Here is a 14,317-nt window from a genome sequence, read left to right as displayed (position 1 = left end):
GACAAAAATTGTAAAAAATGTTATTTTGGTATATGTACCGTGTATACGTACATTTAATGCATTTAAAAAAACGCGTTTAATTTAATATTACAAACAGATATTCCATTTTTTTTTATGTATAAATGTACATATATAAAAACATAAATTACAACTAAATAATCCCCCTAAATATGTATATTTATAATCTTAGACCATTTTAATGAGACACAGACGATATATCTGCTTTAAGTTGATGAGGAACTGGGCCTCCTACCGATTCTAAATGATCCCGCAGCATCAGATCAGGGTAATTCGTCATTCGGTCATTGAAGTCACACGAAATCAAGTTTTAAATCGATCAACTCAGTAGAAATTTACATCTTTAAAACACCTAGAAAGAGCTGATGATCTTCAAATCATAGCTAGGAAAACCCTCGTTCAAGTCACTTTACACACATACAACAAACCTTCTCCGAAACGCACAAAAATTACTGGTATTAGTTTTATGTATATTGGTTTAGTCGTTATTTTAGTTAAGCATTACAAAAATGTTCCATTAGATGGCACAGATAACATACACATATAACTTGCTCCGTATGACAGTCTATACGAGATCGCTACTTCACGACAACACCGGCCTTTGCGTGCTATTTAAATACTTAATAGTTAGTTATAAGATATTATTTGATTTGTATGTGAAATAAATTCGAATTGCCGTATAAATTTGAATCTGTGCTTCGAATCAATCAATTAAAAAAAAAAGTTGAGCCGAATATAAATAATTCTTTCACGAATTACTAAAAACAGAAAAAAATTAAGACTGGTTTTTTAAATTTCGAATATAACTTACATATATTTTGAATCTACGCTATTTATTTTAGTCAATTAATATTATTAAAAAAAATATTTATGTAATGTAATTGGATTTTATAAAAATATATTCGAATATTTAAAAAGTTCCATTTTCAAAATATTCGAATATCGAAGTGAAACCGTAGCATCGAACTAGCCCACGAGTTTATGAAACAAAAAATATATAATTCATGGCGGCCACGTTTAGCGCTAAATCGGAAAATTGAGTGTAGCGGGAACGTGAGTCCGTGATACTTAGTAATATAATATTTTTATTTTTTAACATTTAACAAAACAATAATATTTTATAAAATATTAAGAGATTGTTTATAATTGTATAATTATTTGTAATTAATAGTATTTTAATTATATAACAATCGAAATCCAAATAATTAAACTTAAAACAACCTTGAATATATAAAATATAATATAGTCTGTGGAATTATGAAAAATCGTATATAAAATCAAATTTTTATGTACTTAATACTTATCGTAACTATACAATTAAAAAAAAATGTCTCGGTGAAATATATTTATAATGTAAAATAGAGCATATTTATTGTCCATTATTTTAAATTTCAATACAGCAAGTATCAAAACACATCAACCTCTTCAACTAGCAGGTCAATATTGTGTGTGCCAACGCTGCATGTCGTAACTCCTATCTATACATATACGTTACCGTTCCAACTAACTAACGAAGACACTAAAGCTTACACAGTGCCCAAAGCTCCCTCAAATTTTACACACAGCCACGTCAGTTGGAATACGAAAGAACGTGACGTTGAATTCCATTCGGCGACTCGATTGTCACTGTGTCGCACTGTGTTCATTTTTGTATGTTAAATTTCGACACAGAGTTGTAATTTAAAAACGCTTCGACTGTATACAAAGTTACTTCTCCATTCCTTAAAGTAGATTTTAGATTTTATTTACAAGATTATAAGATTCAATTTTGTATACAACGATTGTTTAAATAGTGATGTTTCAAGTTCCACGTTCAAAATTTTAGAATGTGTGCGTTATAGCTATAAATTTTATGTAAGTGTGCGTCACTTGTAGTCATATGAAACCGGAATGTCTTTCCTCTTTAGTGCTAGATTAGAGAGATAAGATTTAATTTATTTTAATTGCTTATTTAATTTAAGTAATTGTAAAAAAATTGTATAAATGGATTTGATTTTAATTTTTATGAATTATAAATATATATAATATTAGTTTATGGTAAAGAAATGATCCAAGTAGTGTGATAAAATTGTCGCTTTTTTTTCACATTATTATTTCAAAACTCTTAGCACTCTGTTTATTGCAGATATGGAATGTTAAATTAGGACTTTTGTCAGTATATTTAAAATCATCACACGATTTAAAATAAGAATATCTAGAATATTCTTTTTTTTAGCATAGTTTATTAATATTTAAAAAATAATTTAATATTGAATATTCAACGATAATATTCATATGAAATTCCACATGAAAAAAATAAAATATTTATTCAAAAATAATAATAATAATATTCAAGCCTTATCCATACTATCCAACGTAACACACACAGACCTAGATAAGCCTTCGTTCGTAAACACTCGCGTATATGAATGCAGATAAACAAATATATTAGACATGACTATTAAAATTACAATAAATTTAAATATATGCAATTATTTTTTATTATTATCATTATTAAATGTTAATTATACAATAATTATGCAACATATTTATGCATCTTTGTTGTATGCGTTTATATGGTAAATTTAAATTGAATTTTAAATATGATATTTTTAAATAAATTTAGATTCCTTCGATGCTTTAATGATTTTATTTATGAAATTGCTTTTATATTTACTGTCATTAAAATAATATTCTGAAACGTAAACCAACATCGAAATTATTTATTTATTTAATATTTGGGAAACAAACAGATATAAAATATAATCTGATAACATAATACAATTTAAATATCACATTATCCAGCGAAGTTTCCACCGATTGATAAAACATAAAATGCACTCAAATATTTTAACACAAAAATAAAAAAAAATATTTTTACAATTTATTCATTCATTTATATAACACAAAATTCTTAAAAGTTGTATAGCCATTAATACTTAATGACTAATTCGTCGACAGTCTATACAAAAAATGAAAATTTGATTTTATGCTTAAATAAATAATTTAAAATAAAATTCGCCATGTCTGCATTTAACTAACTCTATAAAATTCAGAGCTTCGTAGTTAAACTACAAAAAAACTTCAACTATGATCACTTGATCCATTATAATTAAATAAATATTTAATCTATACAAAAATATTGATTGTTTGTCTTTTAACATTAATTAGGTAATTAGTTATTAATGAATTCGAAAACAAGTTCGCGCACGGTTAAAGAGAAACCTATTTTGTTTTTTCGTGACTCGTAATTTCATTTGTTCGCATTTGATCACAACGATTCTATAGAAGTTACACTTCATTAAAATTGAAGACGTTTAAAGTTTAGTCCCAATATTACCGAAACGGTTGTACTATAATTAATAATGTAATATTAAAAATTAATTTTACTCCGTTTAACTTCATCATAAAAAAAACATACTATGTCTTCTTCAATACGGAATAAAATCACTGCTTAGAACTAAACGAGTTCGAGTTCTTGCACGTTAATATAAACAACTGCAGGCTGACATCGTGAGGAAACAAGGGCGCAAATTCTAGTCACTAATAATCGCTTCGCAATCGAATCGAAATATTATAGTTGCCGTTCTGCCGTTACTTCTGCCGTATTCAATACTCTATTCCAACTACAAGAGGAAAAATGCCAAATAAACAGCATTTGACACATTTCCCATAATCCCTGGGACAAAAATCGGCTTACACTATTAATATATAAGATAGTATATAAGATTAATACATAAAGATTAATTAATATTAATAGATTCTGGCCGATGTAATTGAAATTATTTGTCTTGACTGACTATCAACGTTTAGTAAAACTATTGAGTTTAAAAAGATGAAATTTCGAGCGTAGAAGTTTGTTTTGTGACGCACGCAGCCGCTAAGAAAGTACAGTTAAATTCAAAGGGGGAGAAATGGGAGGGTTGCTATGTGTGAATTTTAGCTCTACGAACGACCGGCTAGTATATACATATAAAGTAAAATAAATTATACATATATATATTTAAATATGCTCTATTCTAGTAGACCGTTGAATATTCATGTACAGGGTTAAATTATAAATGTAGATTCTACCTTAAATAGCTGCAGTAACTCAGTAGTCACTCTACATTAAATAAAAACAAATCTGTGACAAACAGACAAATATATTGTGTTATTAGATATTATTTATGTTCTCGTAATTGAATATAACGAAGCGCATGCGCGGACGACCTTGACAGACAAACGCGTGTATCATTATATATATATATATATAATTAATAAATAAGGCATATTACTCAACAGACGATTATATAAATGATAAAAAGTAGGGGGTTCGTATTTCTTAATAATAAATATCAAAATTAAATAGTTTTTATTAAACATATTAAGGCCCCCGTCATTGGGGGGCCTTAAAATTTTTTGAGACAATTTTTGAGTTTGTTTAATAAAAATTCAAGGCCCTCAACTTTCGGGGGCCTTTTGTTTTTTTTTTCTAAAGTTACCAGTCGTAAGATCACACAAATGTCTATTAAGTCTTAATACAACTCGGGGACCCTGGAAATGATTCCGTACAGCAAATTGGCTTACTCTTCTAACGTTTGTATGATATAGAATAACCAAGCATCAGAGAATACGTGTAATACAATAATATCTTATTTTCCTTAAACATATAATGTGATTTATGTACATATTTATTGTCGTTTATTGTAATATTTAATTCTAACTGAAAAAAAATCTATATTACATACTTTGTTAATAAATTATGTTAATTCGTCTAAAGTATATATTTTTTGGATGTTTTTGTTATTGATAAAGTTGTGCATGTGTTTTAACTTGGGTTTTATTATCGGTTGCTTATAAATCTAGTAACAAGTATAAGTACTTGTTACACTATAAATAAAACACGTAGCGAAGTAAACTCCAACTGTCACATATATACTAGCAACATATATACATATAATATATTTATTCCGCAACAAAAAACACGTTTAAATAATAAAATAAATTAATAATAATAATAATAATCACTCTCTGTACAATAGCTACTCTACGTCCGGTCCTTGAAAACGTTAGGGCTTGTTCACATAACGGCTTCGTGATCAAAATATTTATTGTTTAATTTAAATATTAATAAATATTTTTAAATTAACATTGTTAAGTTAGTCGTTATGTTAAGATGTTCAATCAAAATATACTTTATTCAAGTAAGGTTTAACAAGCACTTTTGAATCGTCATTGTTCAGAACTAAGTGAAGCTACCACCGGTTCGGAATGTAGATTACCGAAAAGAACCGGTAAGAAACTCAGTAGTTACTCTTTTTCAACATTTAAAATACATGATGATATTACGGCGATGCGTGCATTAGTATGAGTGGTTTTCGTACTAATAATATATCTTAGTGTGTGTGAGGCGATTAAAATTAGATACAGAGAAACAAATTTTAATACAAATTAATTAATATAATTTTGATCAAATTATATTAATTAATTTGCTCCTATTCACTAACCATAAATAGATAAATATATTTTAATATTAATCTTAAACTCTCGTAATAAATGCATTAAAATTAGTTTTCTCTCATAAAATATTTTTTTTTTTCATATTTTCGAACGAAATTTAAAAAAAGATTTAAAGTATTTGTGTCTTAAAAATGGTAGCGTTCTGTCCGAACCTTAACTCTGCTAATAATAATACGAGCATACCTCGCGCGACTCTCCCCGCTAACACGCAGGGATTGACGTGTGTCGATAGATACGATCGATATAACGTAATATACTGTATTACATTTTTAAATAAATGTATGTTTAATATCCAACGAAACTACTTATATATAAAGTAGTGTAACTAATAATTATTATTTATTAACTTAAATATATATATTAGAAAAAAATGTGGAACCAAAAAAATATTTACTTTTTATTATTAAAAGTTTTTTTTTTGAAAATTCTAAAAATTTAAAAAGTCCAACGTACTTTGAAATATATCAATGTCCAAATTGTATTTTTTATTATAACTTGTATATTTTATTGATTTATTTATTTATACATAAAAGTCTACAAACCAAAATACTTACAGATAGCATCAGAAAACCACCCAGGTTGGTAATAAATGCTAACATAGAGTTAAATCTAGGTCCGTTAAATAAAATTAAACATGCGTTTAAACTATCATAGATTACTTTAAAAGTATGATTCCATAAATTTTTAAAAACTTTGATTGTAAAATTTTCTTTGTTTAATCACGTAGATTACACGATTTCTAAATAACAATAAATATCGATACATCGATGTCGTGTCCGTTGCGTCGCATCCCTCGTAACCGTATCCATTTAGTTTGACAAGCATTCGGTTTCATATATCCGTTGTTTGCCTGTGTTTGAGTTTGCGCTTGTGTGTGTCAGGGCTGTGTAAAATATAAATTAATATTTCTAATCTCATTTATTATGAAAAATAACCAAGTTCGACTTTTTGTTTTGTAAGAAATTATTTTGTTTATTACAACTCACTTATTTTTGATATTACATATCTAATATCTTTCCTCTCTGTTTCTCGTTATCTGTGAGAGTGATTTCGTGAAAATCCGTTTTCTGCTGTAAACGAATTGACCAATGAGTGCGCGGGGATAGGTTTGGTCGTCTGATGGTACCGATCTATATTTCGAGAGGGTTCAATGATAATGTTGCTTATTACCAACGTCTAATGTCAAACGTCATGTGAAAGTACTGTAAGGCGTTTCATTACCTTCTTTTTTATAAATATTATTGACATTTCTCACCGTTTTAAAATATTTTATATAAAAAATTAAATAATGATAAAAAATAAAAAGTTTCTTTCAGATCAAGCTATTAATTTGAAATGGAAATTTATTTAATAAATTCATAATTTGTGCCAATTAAACATAACAATTATTTAATCACATAGACATGCACTGCGTTTCTATAGAATGAACTAGCTTATCTTTATATCTTATTTGTAAAATAATTATGTTATCTTGAAATAAGTAATGTAGAAAGTAACTTAAAGTCGTTATAAGTAATTGCTTATGTCTATTATACATAACGTAAATAAAAAAATAAAAAAACATACAAATAAAAATTATATAAGTGTGTTGTTATAAGTGACAACCCTAACTTTTAGATCAACAAATCACAATGTGTGCTATACGTGTAACAGACGACGCACACAGATATTAACTACGATAATTTTTATGAGTAACAAAAGTTTTATAACTATACAAAGATCAATATTTCATATTATTTTTTTAATGAAATCGAATTATGATTTTTTTTTTTTGTAATTTACAATAAATCAAAGACATCCAACCTTTGATCAACAAGCCATGCAAAGTGTACGCCGATATTAAAAAAATAATGACAAACAGTTTTCCCGCCAAATCTTTTGTCAAAGTGACAAAATACCTGTCATATTTATTCGTCATAAATTTGTCTCCGATAGCCGAATGTATACCTAATGTTTTCGTTTGGAATACTAATACTTTGTTAATTAAAACGACACAATACTTTACAATATTTTATATGCTTACATATATAATTTTATATACCTCAGATTATAAAACAACTCTAGGCTCTAGCGAACATGGCCAAGGTTTCCGGTCGTAAAAAAAAAATTAAGTATAATAATACGTTACGCAAAATACGTTTTATCTTATCAAATACCAAAAAGGTATATTAATTTGTCTTAATTGGTTAAAATAGCCGAAGAGGTGCTCCAAACGTAAATTAAAATCCTTGCTTATCGTTTAATGTGTAGGAAGTGAATATTTCGTCTAAATTTCAAATCTGTTTGTAGAGCTGTGTTGAAAGCGCATTACTATACATTATACAGCCCGAATACTACACATGAGTATCATTGTTGTTGCCTAGGTGGAGCCTCACACCTGATCCGTGCGTGGCTGTATATCAGTCAGCTTAGGACATTTCACATTCATCATAGTTCTTATTTTATACTGTATTGATTTTAAGTTGGTAGGAATTGATTTTTTTTTAAATATTTTATGCCGAATACATACATCATTTTTTTATTTCTGTTTTTTCTTTTTTTTTTCCGTGTTGTAGCTTGTGTTCTGCGCCAGGCAGTCAAATCTACAAATTTTTTTTTTACACATTTGTTTTTATGACAAAATTAAACAAGTTAAATTTTTAATTTAAAAACAATATATACCTACGTATTTAAAATATCTTTGAAGTAAAAACTTTGGAGTAATAGTGCAAAAAGCCTTAGTAAAAGCATAACACCTCGCCTTATTGCCTCCACTGGTGACAGGAGAGCTGGTTCAGTTTTTGCCCGGATGATCGGAATTTCGATTCAATGGGGAAACGCTGTTAGCATTCTTGCCAACATCACGCGGTCACGATTTGTAATGTAACTGTTATTAATTATTGTTTGTATATAATTAAAGCCTCAATATTATTAAATCTTATACGTATACTAATATTATAAAATACTGAAAATTCTTGATGAAATTTGTTACGAAGCAAGTTTGAACGCCAAGAAAGCTTACAACTATGTAATTCATTTTCAACTTGCGCGCTGGAAATATTGAACGGCAAAGAATACAACCCTTGACTTTAAGCCAGAGCCATCTCAAGCAATTTTGGGGCCCTTGGGCCCACATGAATCGGGGGCCCCTTTGCTAGATATTTACTAAAATTATATATCTAGCAAAATATTTAACAAATGAGAAATTGTTGGTTCCTCGGGGCCCCCTCAAAATGGGGGCCCTGGGCCCGTGCCCCGTGTGCCCTTATGGTAAAGACGATATTGCTTTAAGCTGTGCATCAGCTTATGCTAGAGAGAACATACTTGAACGCGCGCTTACGTTTAAAAAAAAAGCTTTTATTTAAGGAGAAAATAGATTTCGAACTAAATCAAAACACTACTATATGAATTTTTGAAGTTATATCATATATATGATATATAGCAATAGTTATATGTTGCATATTTTCTGAAATATAGTATAATATGATTTGATTTGAAGTTGTCAGACTGGACGCTTTCGAAGCGACCGCTGCCATAATTGTAACAGATACACAAAATTAATAGATAAAAATCGTAACCCATTCTAATTACACTACAATTCAAACCGGTTGTTTTCGAAATATTACGAGTTATTTAAATAAATACGCGAGGGGTGCTGTTTGATTAGAACAGACCAATTCTACTTAGAAATTGTCACGTTATCGCAATCGTGAAAATCTTTGCTGTGCAGTCGTTTTCCTATTGAGCTAACTTTAAGACAAAAATCCAATTTTCAGTCTAAGTTATTCGAAATAGAATCACGAACGTATCTTGATATAGTAACATTGTCTCTCAGGTAAATGGGTAGTTTTCCCAATTGTTTTTAGGAACCTCCAAGAAAAGAACCTGGCAATACGCCAGGTTTCCAGGTTTCAAGGTTTCCAAAACTTCAGCCTTCGTGTGTTACTGGAGTCCATCGACGGTCACTTACCATCAGGTGAGCCTCCTGTCCGTTTTTATAAACAAAGACCTCCGCGGTCGAGTAGCGTGTACACCGGTTTTCATGGGTACGCCACTTCGAGGTCCCGGGTTCGATTCCCGGCCGAGTCGATGTAGCAAAAGTTAATTAGTTTTCTATGTTGTCTTGGGTCTGGGTGTTTGTGGTACCGTCGTTACTTCTGATTTTCTATAACACGAGTGCTTTAGCTACTTACATTGGGATCAGAGTGATGTATGTGATGTTGTCGAATATTTATTATTATTATTTATTAAAGAATGGATTCACTGATAAATGCTTAAATAGTCTTTTAAGTTAAAACTATTTTTTGGTCGGGGAATACCCATAATTTACAAACATCTTAACTCCACAAAGAAACGTTACGCTGGCTAAATGATTGACAAAAATATAGATTTGTTTATATATTGAAACTTAAGTACAAACGCATAGATCTATCTGTTTGTTAATCTCACTAATGGGCCGGTTCATACCATGCTATTGCCTTTGCACTTACGCTCTTGTGTAGGGCAACCGATTCGCAACGTCGAAATAGGATAACAAAACGTTCCATGAAGTTTCACATCAAACGAATATTCGAAATAAAACTTCTGTGAAACTGTCAATTTCAAGGACAGAAATGAACGCAACGTATTATTTGTAACGTATTCGATTAGAGACGTTTTGACTCCTGTCACCTGTGACGTGCAATGAATAAGTCACTTGGGCAAACTTAGTAGCATGCAATTATCATATATATACGAAAAAAGCATGCTTGTTTAGGACGTTCTTATAGAATCATGCTCTTTCAAGCATCATGCAAAACGAACAGGGCCGGACCGTAAGTTTAAGGAGCCCTGGGCTAACACTACATAGGGGCCCACCTAAGACATATCTGAACGTAGACTTGAATTAAATTAATTGAATGAGTTTGATTAATTGCAGGACTCGTAGCGCTGCAAACCATACGATCTGTTTAATTTAATAAAGTTATGGATTCTTTCGCGTTATCGTCTATTTTTTACTTTGACTTCACTTAGCTGGGGTCCCCTCGAATCCACGGGGCCCTGGGCTGAAGCCCAAAAAGCCATAAGGTAGAATCCGGCCCTGAAAACAAATCAAATTGATTTATTCTATATAGAAGTACACTTATTCATTTTCGTGTTATTTATCACAAGGCGTATTTAATAAGTTTGCTCAAAAGAAATCTACGAGAGATGATATTATTTACAAGCATGCTACTTAAATACTAAATTTTGTCGAAAAGTTATATTTAAATTTCACTTTAAAAAACATGAAGAAGCGTAGGTTGTAATATTATATCGTAGAAGCCCAATATTACATTTTATTAATAAATCAAAGTTGCCGCCATTTTGATTCTGACATCAATATATTAATAATAAAATTACATATATTACAGACGGTTTTCGACCTCTTTCATACTCATTGATCATGACATTCTGCTCAGTATCTTGCCGGTTGTTTTCGTTAGAATCTATGTACATTCCGAACTGGTGATAGCGTTAAATTTGATTATCATGTAAATTAGACAAATCAAAACTTCTCACAAGATCCTACTTGGGTAAAGAATACTTTGGTTTTGATTCATTACATCCAGCAACATCAAGGTTGTTCAGAGTAGAAAATAGTCACCTTCAACCCGTGGTTATCGTAAGAACTAACTGAAGAAAAGCGTACAATCAAGCACGGAAGCCATGCAATCCATGGTTACGTAGAACCAAGTCACCAAATATATCTCATAATAAATCAAACACGCCATAAGTCCTTTTCGCAAAACTTCCACACATTTTCACAAGGGAAAGCATGTATCTTGCATCTCAACGGCCTCATTTATATTTAAAACTTAAGCTGCGACTCGTGGTTCTGTCCGTATTGATTTTTGTAATTACTTATTTCATGTATCCTGTAAATGTTTCCCCACCAGGTTCACCGGATTCTCATAGACTATGATGATGTCGTCCAAATCGATTTCGGTCACTGCGCAGATCATATTATAATGCACATGTGCATGTGTGCGCCATCAGATGCACTGTCTCCTCTCATAATCCGATGGAACGGCATATCCGACAAGACCGGAGAGAGTTCAGCTCAAGACTGGCTTTACATAGCTTCCGAGGCACGAGATCGTACATACTTCCAACTTTACTTTTTGAATAGAGACACAGTAACTTTTTATCGGTTCGACTTGGTTTTAGAACCCAGGGCCAGGAGATCCCAGCGAACAGGGGTCCTAGGGATAGGCAATCAGACAGTATTCATTTAATTGTCTCATTTAACAACTAATTACATTATATACAAGTAAAGACGTAACCAACGTCTGCGTGGGACGCGGACTGCATTCAAAAGTTTGCACACAACCCTTCGTACTCAATCTTATGCCTTGGGGTTCAAACTTGCTTCGTACCACAGTCCACCAAAATTGGTCCTGTTGCTTCTGTGGTAACATCAATGTGGACACATTTCACCAGAATTGTGAAACCTGTGGTTAAGCCGTGAAAATTTCTTAAACAGATTGACTTACTTTCGCATTTATAATATTAGTTTAGAATATTATAACAAAGTTTAGCATAGATATTCCTTTGATTATGCACATGTCTATGGAGATTGTCAAAGCTGAGAACATATCGAAAAAAATAATGACTAACGGTTGGTTACTGAGTGCACGCACACTAGTAAAGTAGTATGGCGTTTGACGAGTGTCAAGTGTAGCCGAGCCGAGATGGCCCAGTGGTTAGAACCCGTGCATCTTAACCGATGATTTCGGGTTCAAGCCCAGGCAGGCACCACTGAATTTTCATGTGCTTAATTTGTGTTTATAATTCATCTCGTGCTCGGCGGTGAAGGAAAACATCGTGAGGAAACCTGCATGTGTCTAGTTTCAACGAAATTCTGCCACATGTGTATTCCACCAACCCGCATTGGAGCAGCGTGGTGGAATATGCTCCAAACCTCTCCTCAAAGGGAGAGGAGGCCTTTAGCCCAGCAGTGGGAAATTAACAGGCTGCTAATGTAAGTGGAGCTGTTACCCAAACCAAGATAATAAAATTGGCTCGTTTTAGTTATTTTGTAGTGCGACACTATATATATATAAATAATCTATGCGATACTCAAAGACACTGAGATTAAAACAATGTAATTTTAATACTTTTTAATGATTTGATATGTCCCTAACACAACGATCGGGTCACTGACCATGCAGGTCATCGAAGAGATACATTTTGCGTTTTTATTTATGAATATTTAGATTAAATATTAAAACAAAAATCAATAATATATGTTGTGTGTTTTACAGAAGAAAATAATTCAATTTAACTAGATAATTATATTAATTCTTATTTTTATAACTGTAAATACTATTAATATTGAAAGTAGTCAAGTTGATAAAATATTTTCGCTTCATAGCACGTAAGTGGCGTTCTGTTTTGGCGCCATTTTGTTTCGTTAGACGTCGGTCGAACAATTGTACACAGATAAAATTTATCTAAATTTATTCTTGATTTTAGTCACAGGTCCTACGGACAAGCCAAGGCAGGACACATTACAGTGCACAAGTATGTGCACTCGCTGTTCCTTCAGTATCATGATCCGTTAGGACAGGAAATCCAAATCAGACCGTAGACTTCAGGCTAAGGACCAACGCCTTTAGCGAAAACTCTCTAAAAAAACAAAAACTAAAACTCACCATTACACGAATAATTGATAGAACGAAGGTATTTAATAAAACAACATATTATCATTAAAATCAATGTCAGAAAAGTTCTGGCGCACATACGGGTTAAGAATATTACAACAATGTACCGGCAAAATGGAGAGAGGTGACCGCTTAATTTTAAGAATACAAATGCAGTTAAAACACTCATAGCGTTTGATGACAAGCGAACATATTTGAAATGAATTGGATGGAAGATGTGGACCTTTGACAATAAACATAAATCTTAAAAAAAAAAAGTTCATTTAAGAATTTTTTAATCGTCAATTTCGATTCGGAACGTTCTACAAAAAAGAACCAACAGAACCTCAGTTGTGAGTATTTTTCAACAATTTAATCACATAGATATGTTAATTAAACACAATTAATTAAATAATTATTTCTGCATGAACAATGAACATTAACGAAAACAACAGGTTGCTTTTTTATCATTTATATTATATAACCTTATTTATCAAGCTCAACGACAGCTGCCATATTGTGTTTCGATACCGAGATCACTAAACTAACTCTTATTATAAATTATTATGATTTTTCTCCAAAATACTATAAGATTTTAATGTATCATGTATCTAATAATAAATGTACAGAAAAAGATTCTTATCTGTGAGAAATTTCACAAATAATATTGTACATTTACGAAAATAGCTATCAAAACAATATGTTGTCGATGTAGATGGTAGAACTATCTAGTCGGTTTGTGGAAAAAAGATGGCGGCGCGATACAAAATGGCGTAACAACGGAAAACGAGGGAAATAATATTACAATATTTATAACATATTCATTTTTTTAATCAATAAAGATTAAAAATATAAAATATTTATTTTTTATAAAAATTAAAAATTATATTAAAAGAAAAAACGATGACGTTTGTTTTTAAATTAAAACATCGTTTATAAGTAAGTTACGGACGCCATTACAAAATTATTTTTTGTAGACAACAATAATTACAAATAATTGTTTTGAGAATGACACAGAAATGGAGAAAGCAGGTTTTAAGTAATCGTTTATAAGTAAGACTTTCAAATTGTATAAGAAAGGACTTTTTTATCTATATTTGAAAAAAACAATTGTTTATTATGATCGAATCCAAAGGCACTGAACCGATTTTAATAATTATTTCTCCATTAGAAAG

Source organism: Vanessa tameamea, chromosome 29 (genome assembly GCF_037043105.1).
Source record: "Vanessa tameamea isolate UH-Manoa-2023 chromosome 29, ilVanTame1 primary haplotype, whole genome shotgun sequence".
NCBI classification, from domain to species: domain Eukaryota; kingdom Metazoa; phylum Arthropoda; class Insecta; order Lepidoptera; family Nymphalidae; genus Vanessa; species Vanessa tameamea.
The sequence above is the reverse complement of the archived record's forward strand: the minus strand, read 5'-3'. Positions refer to the sequence as shown.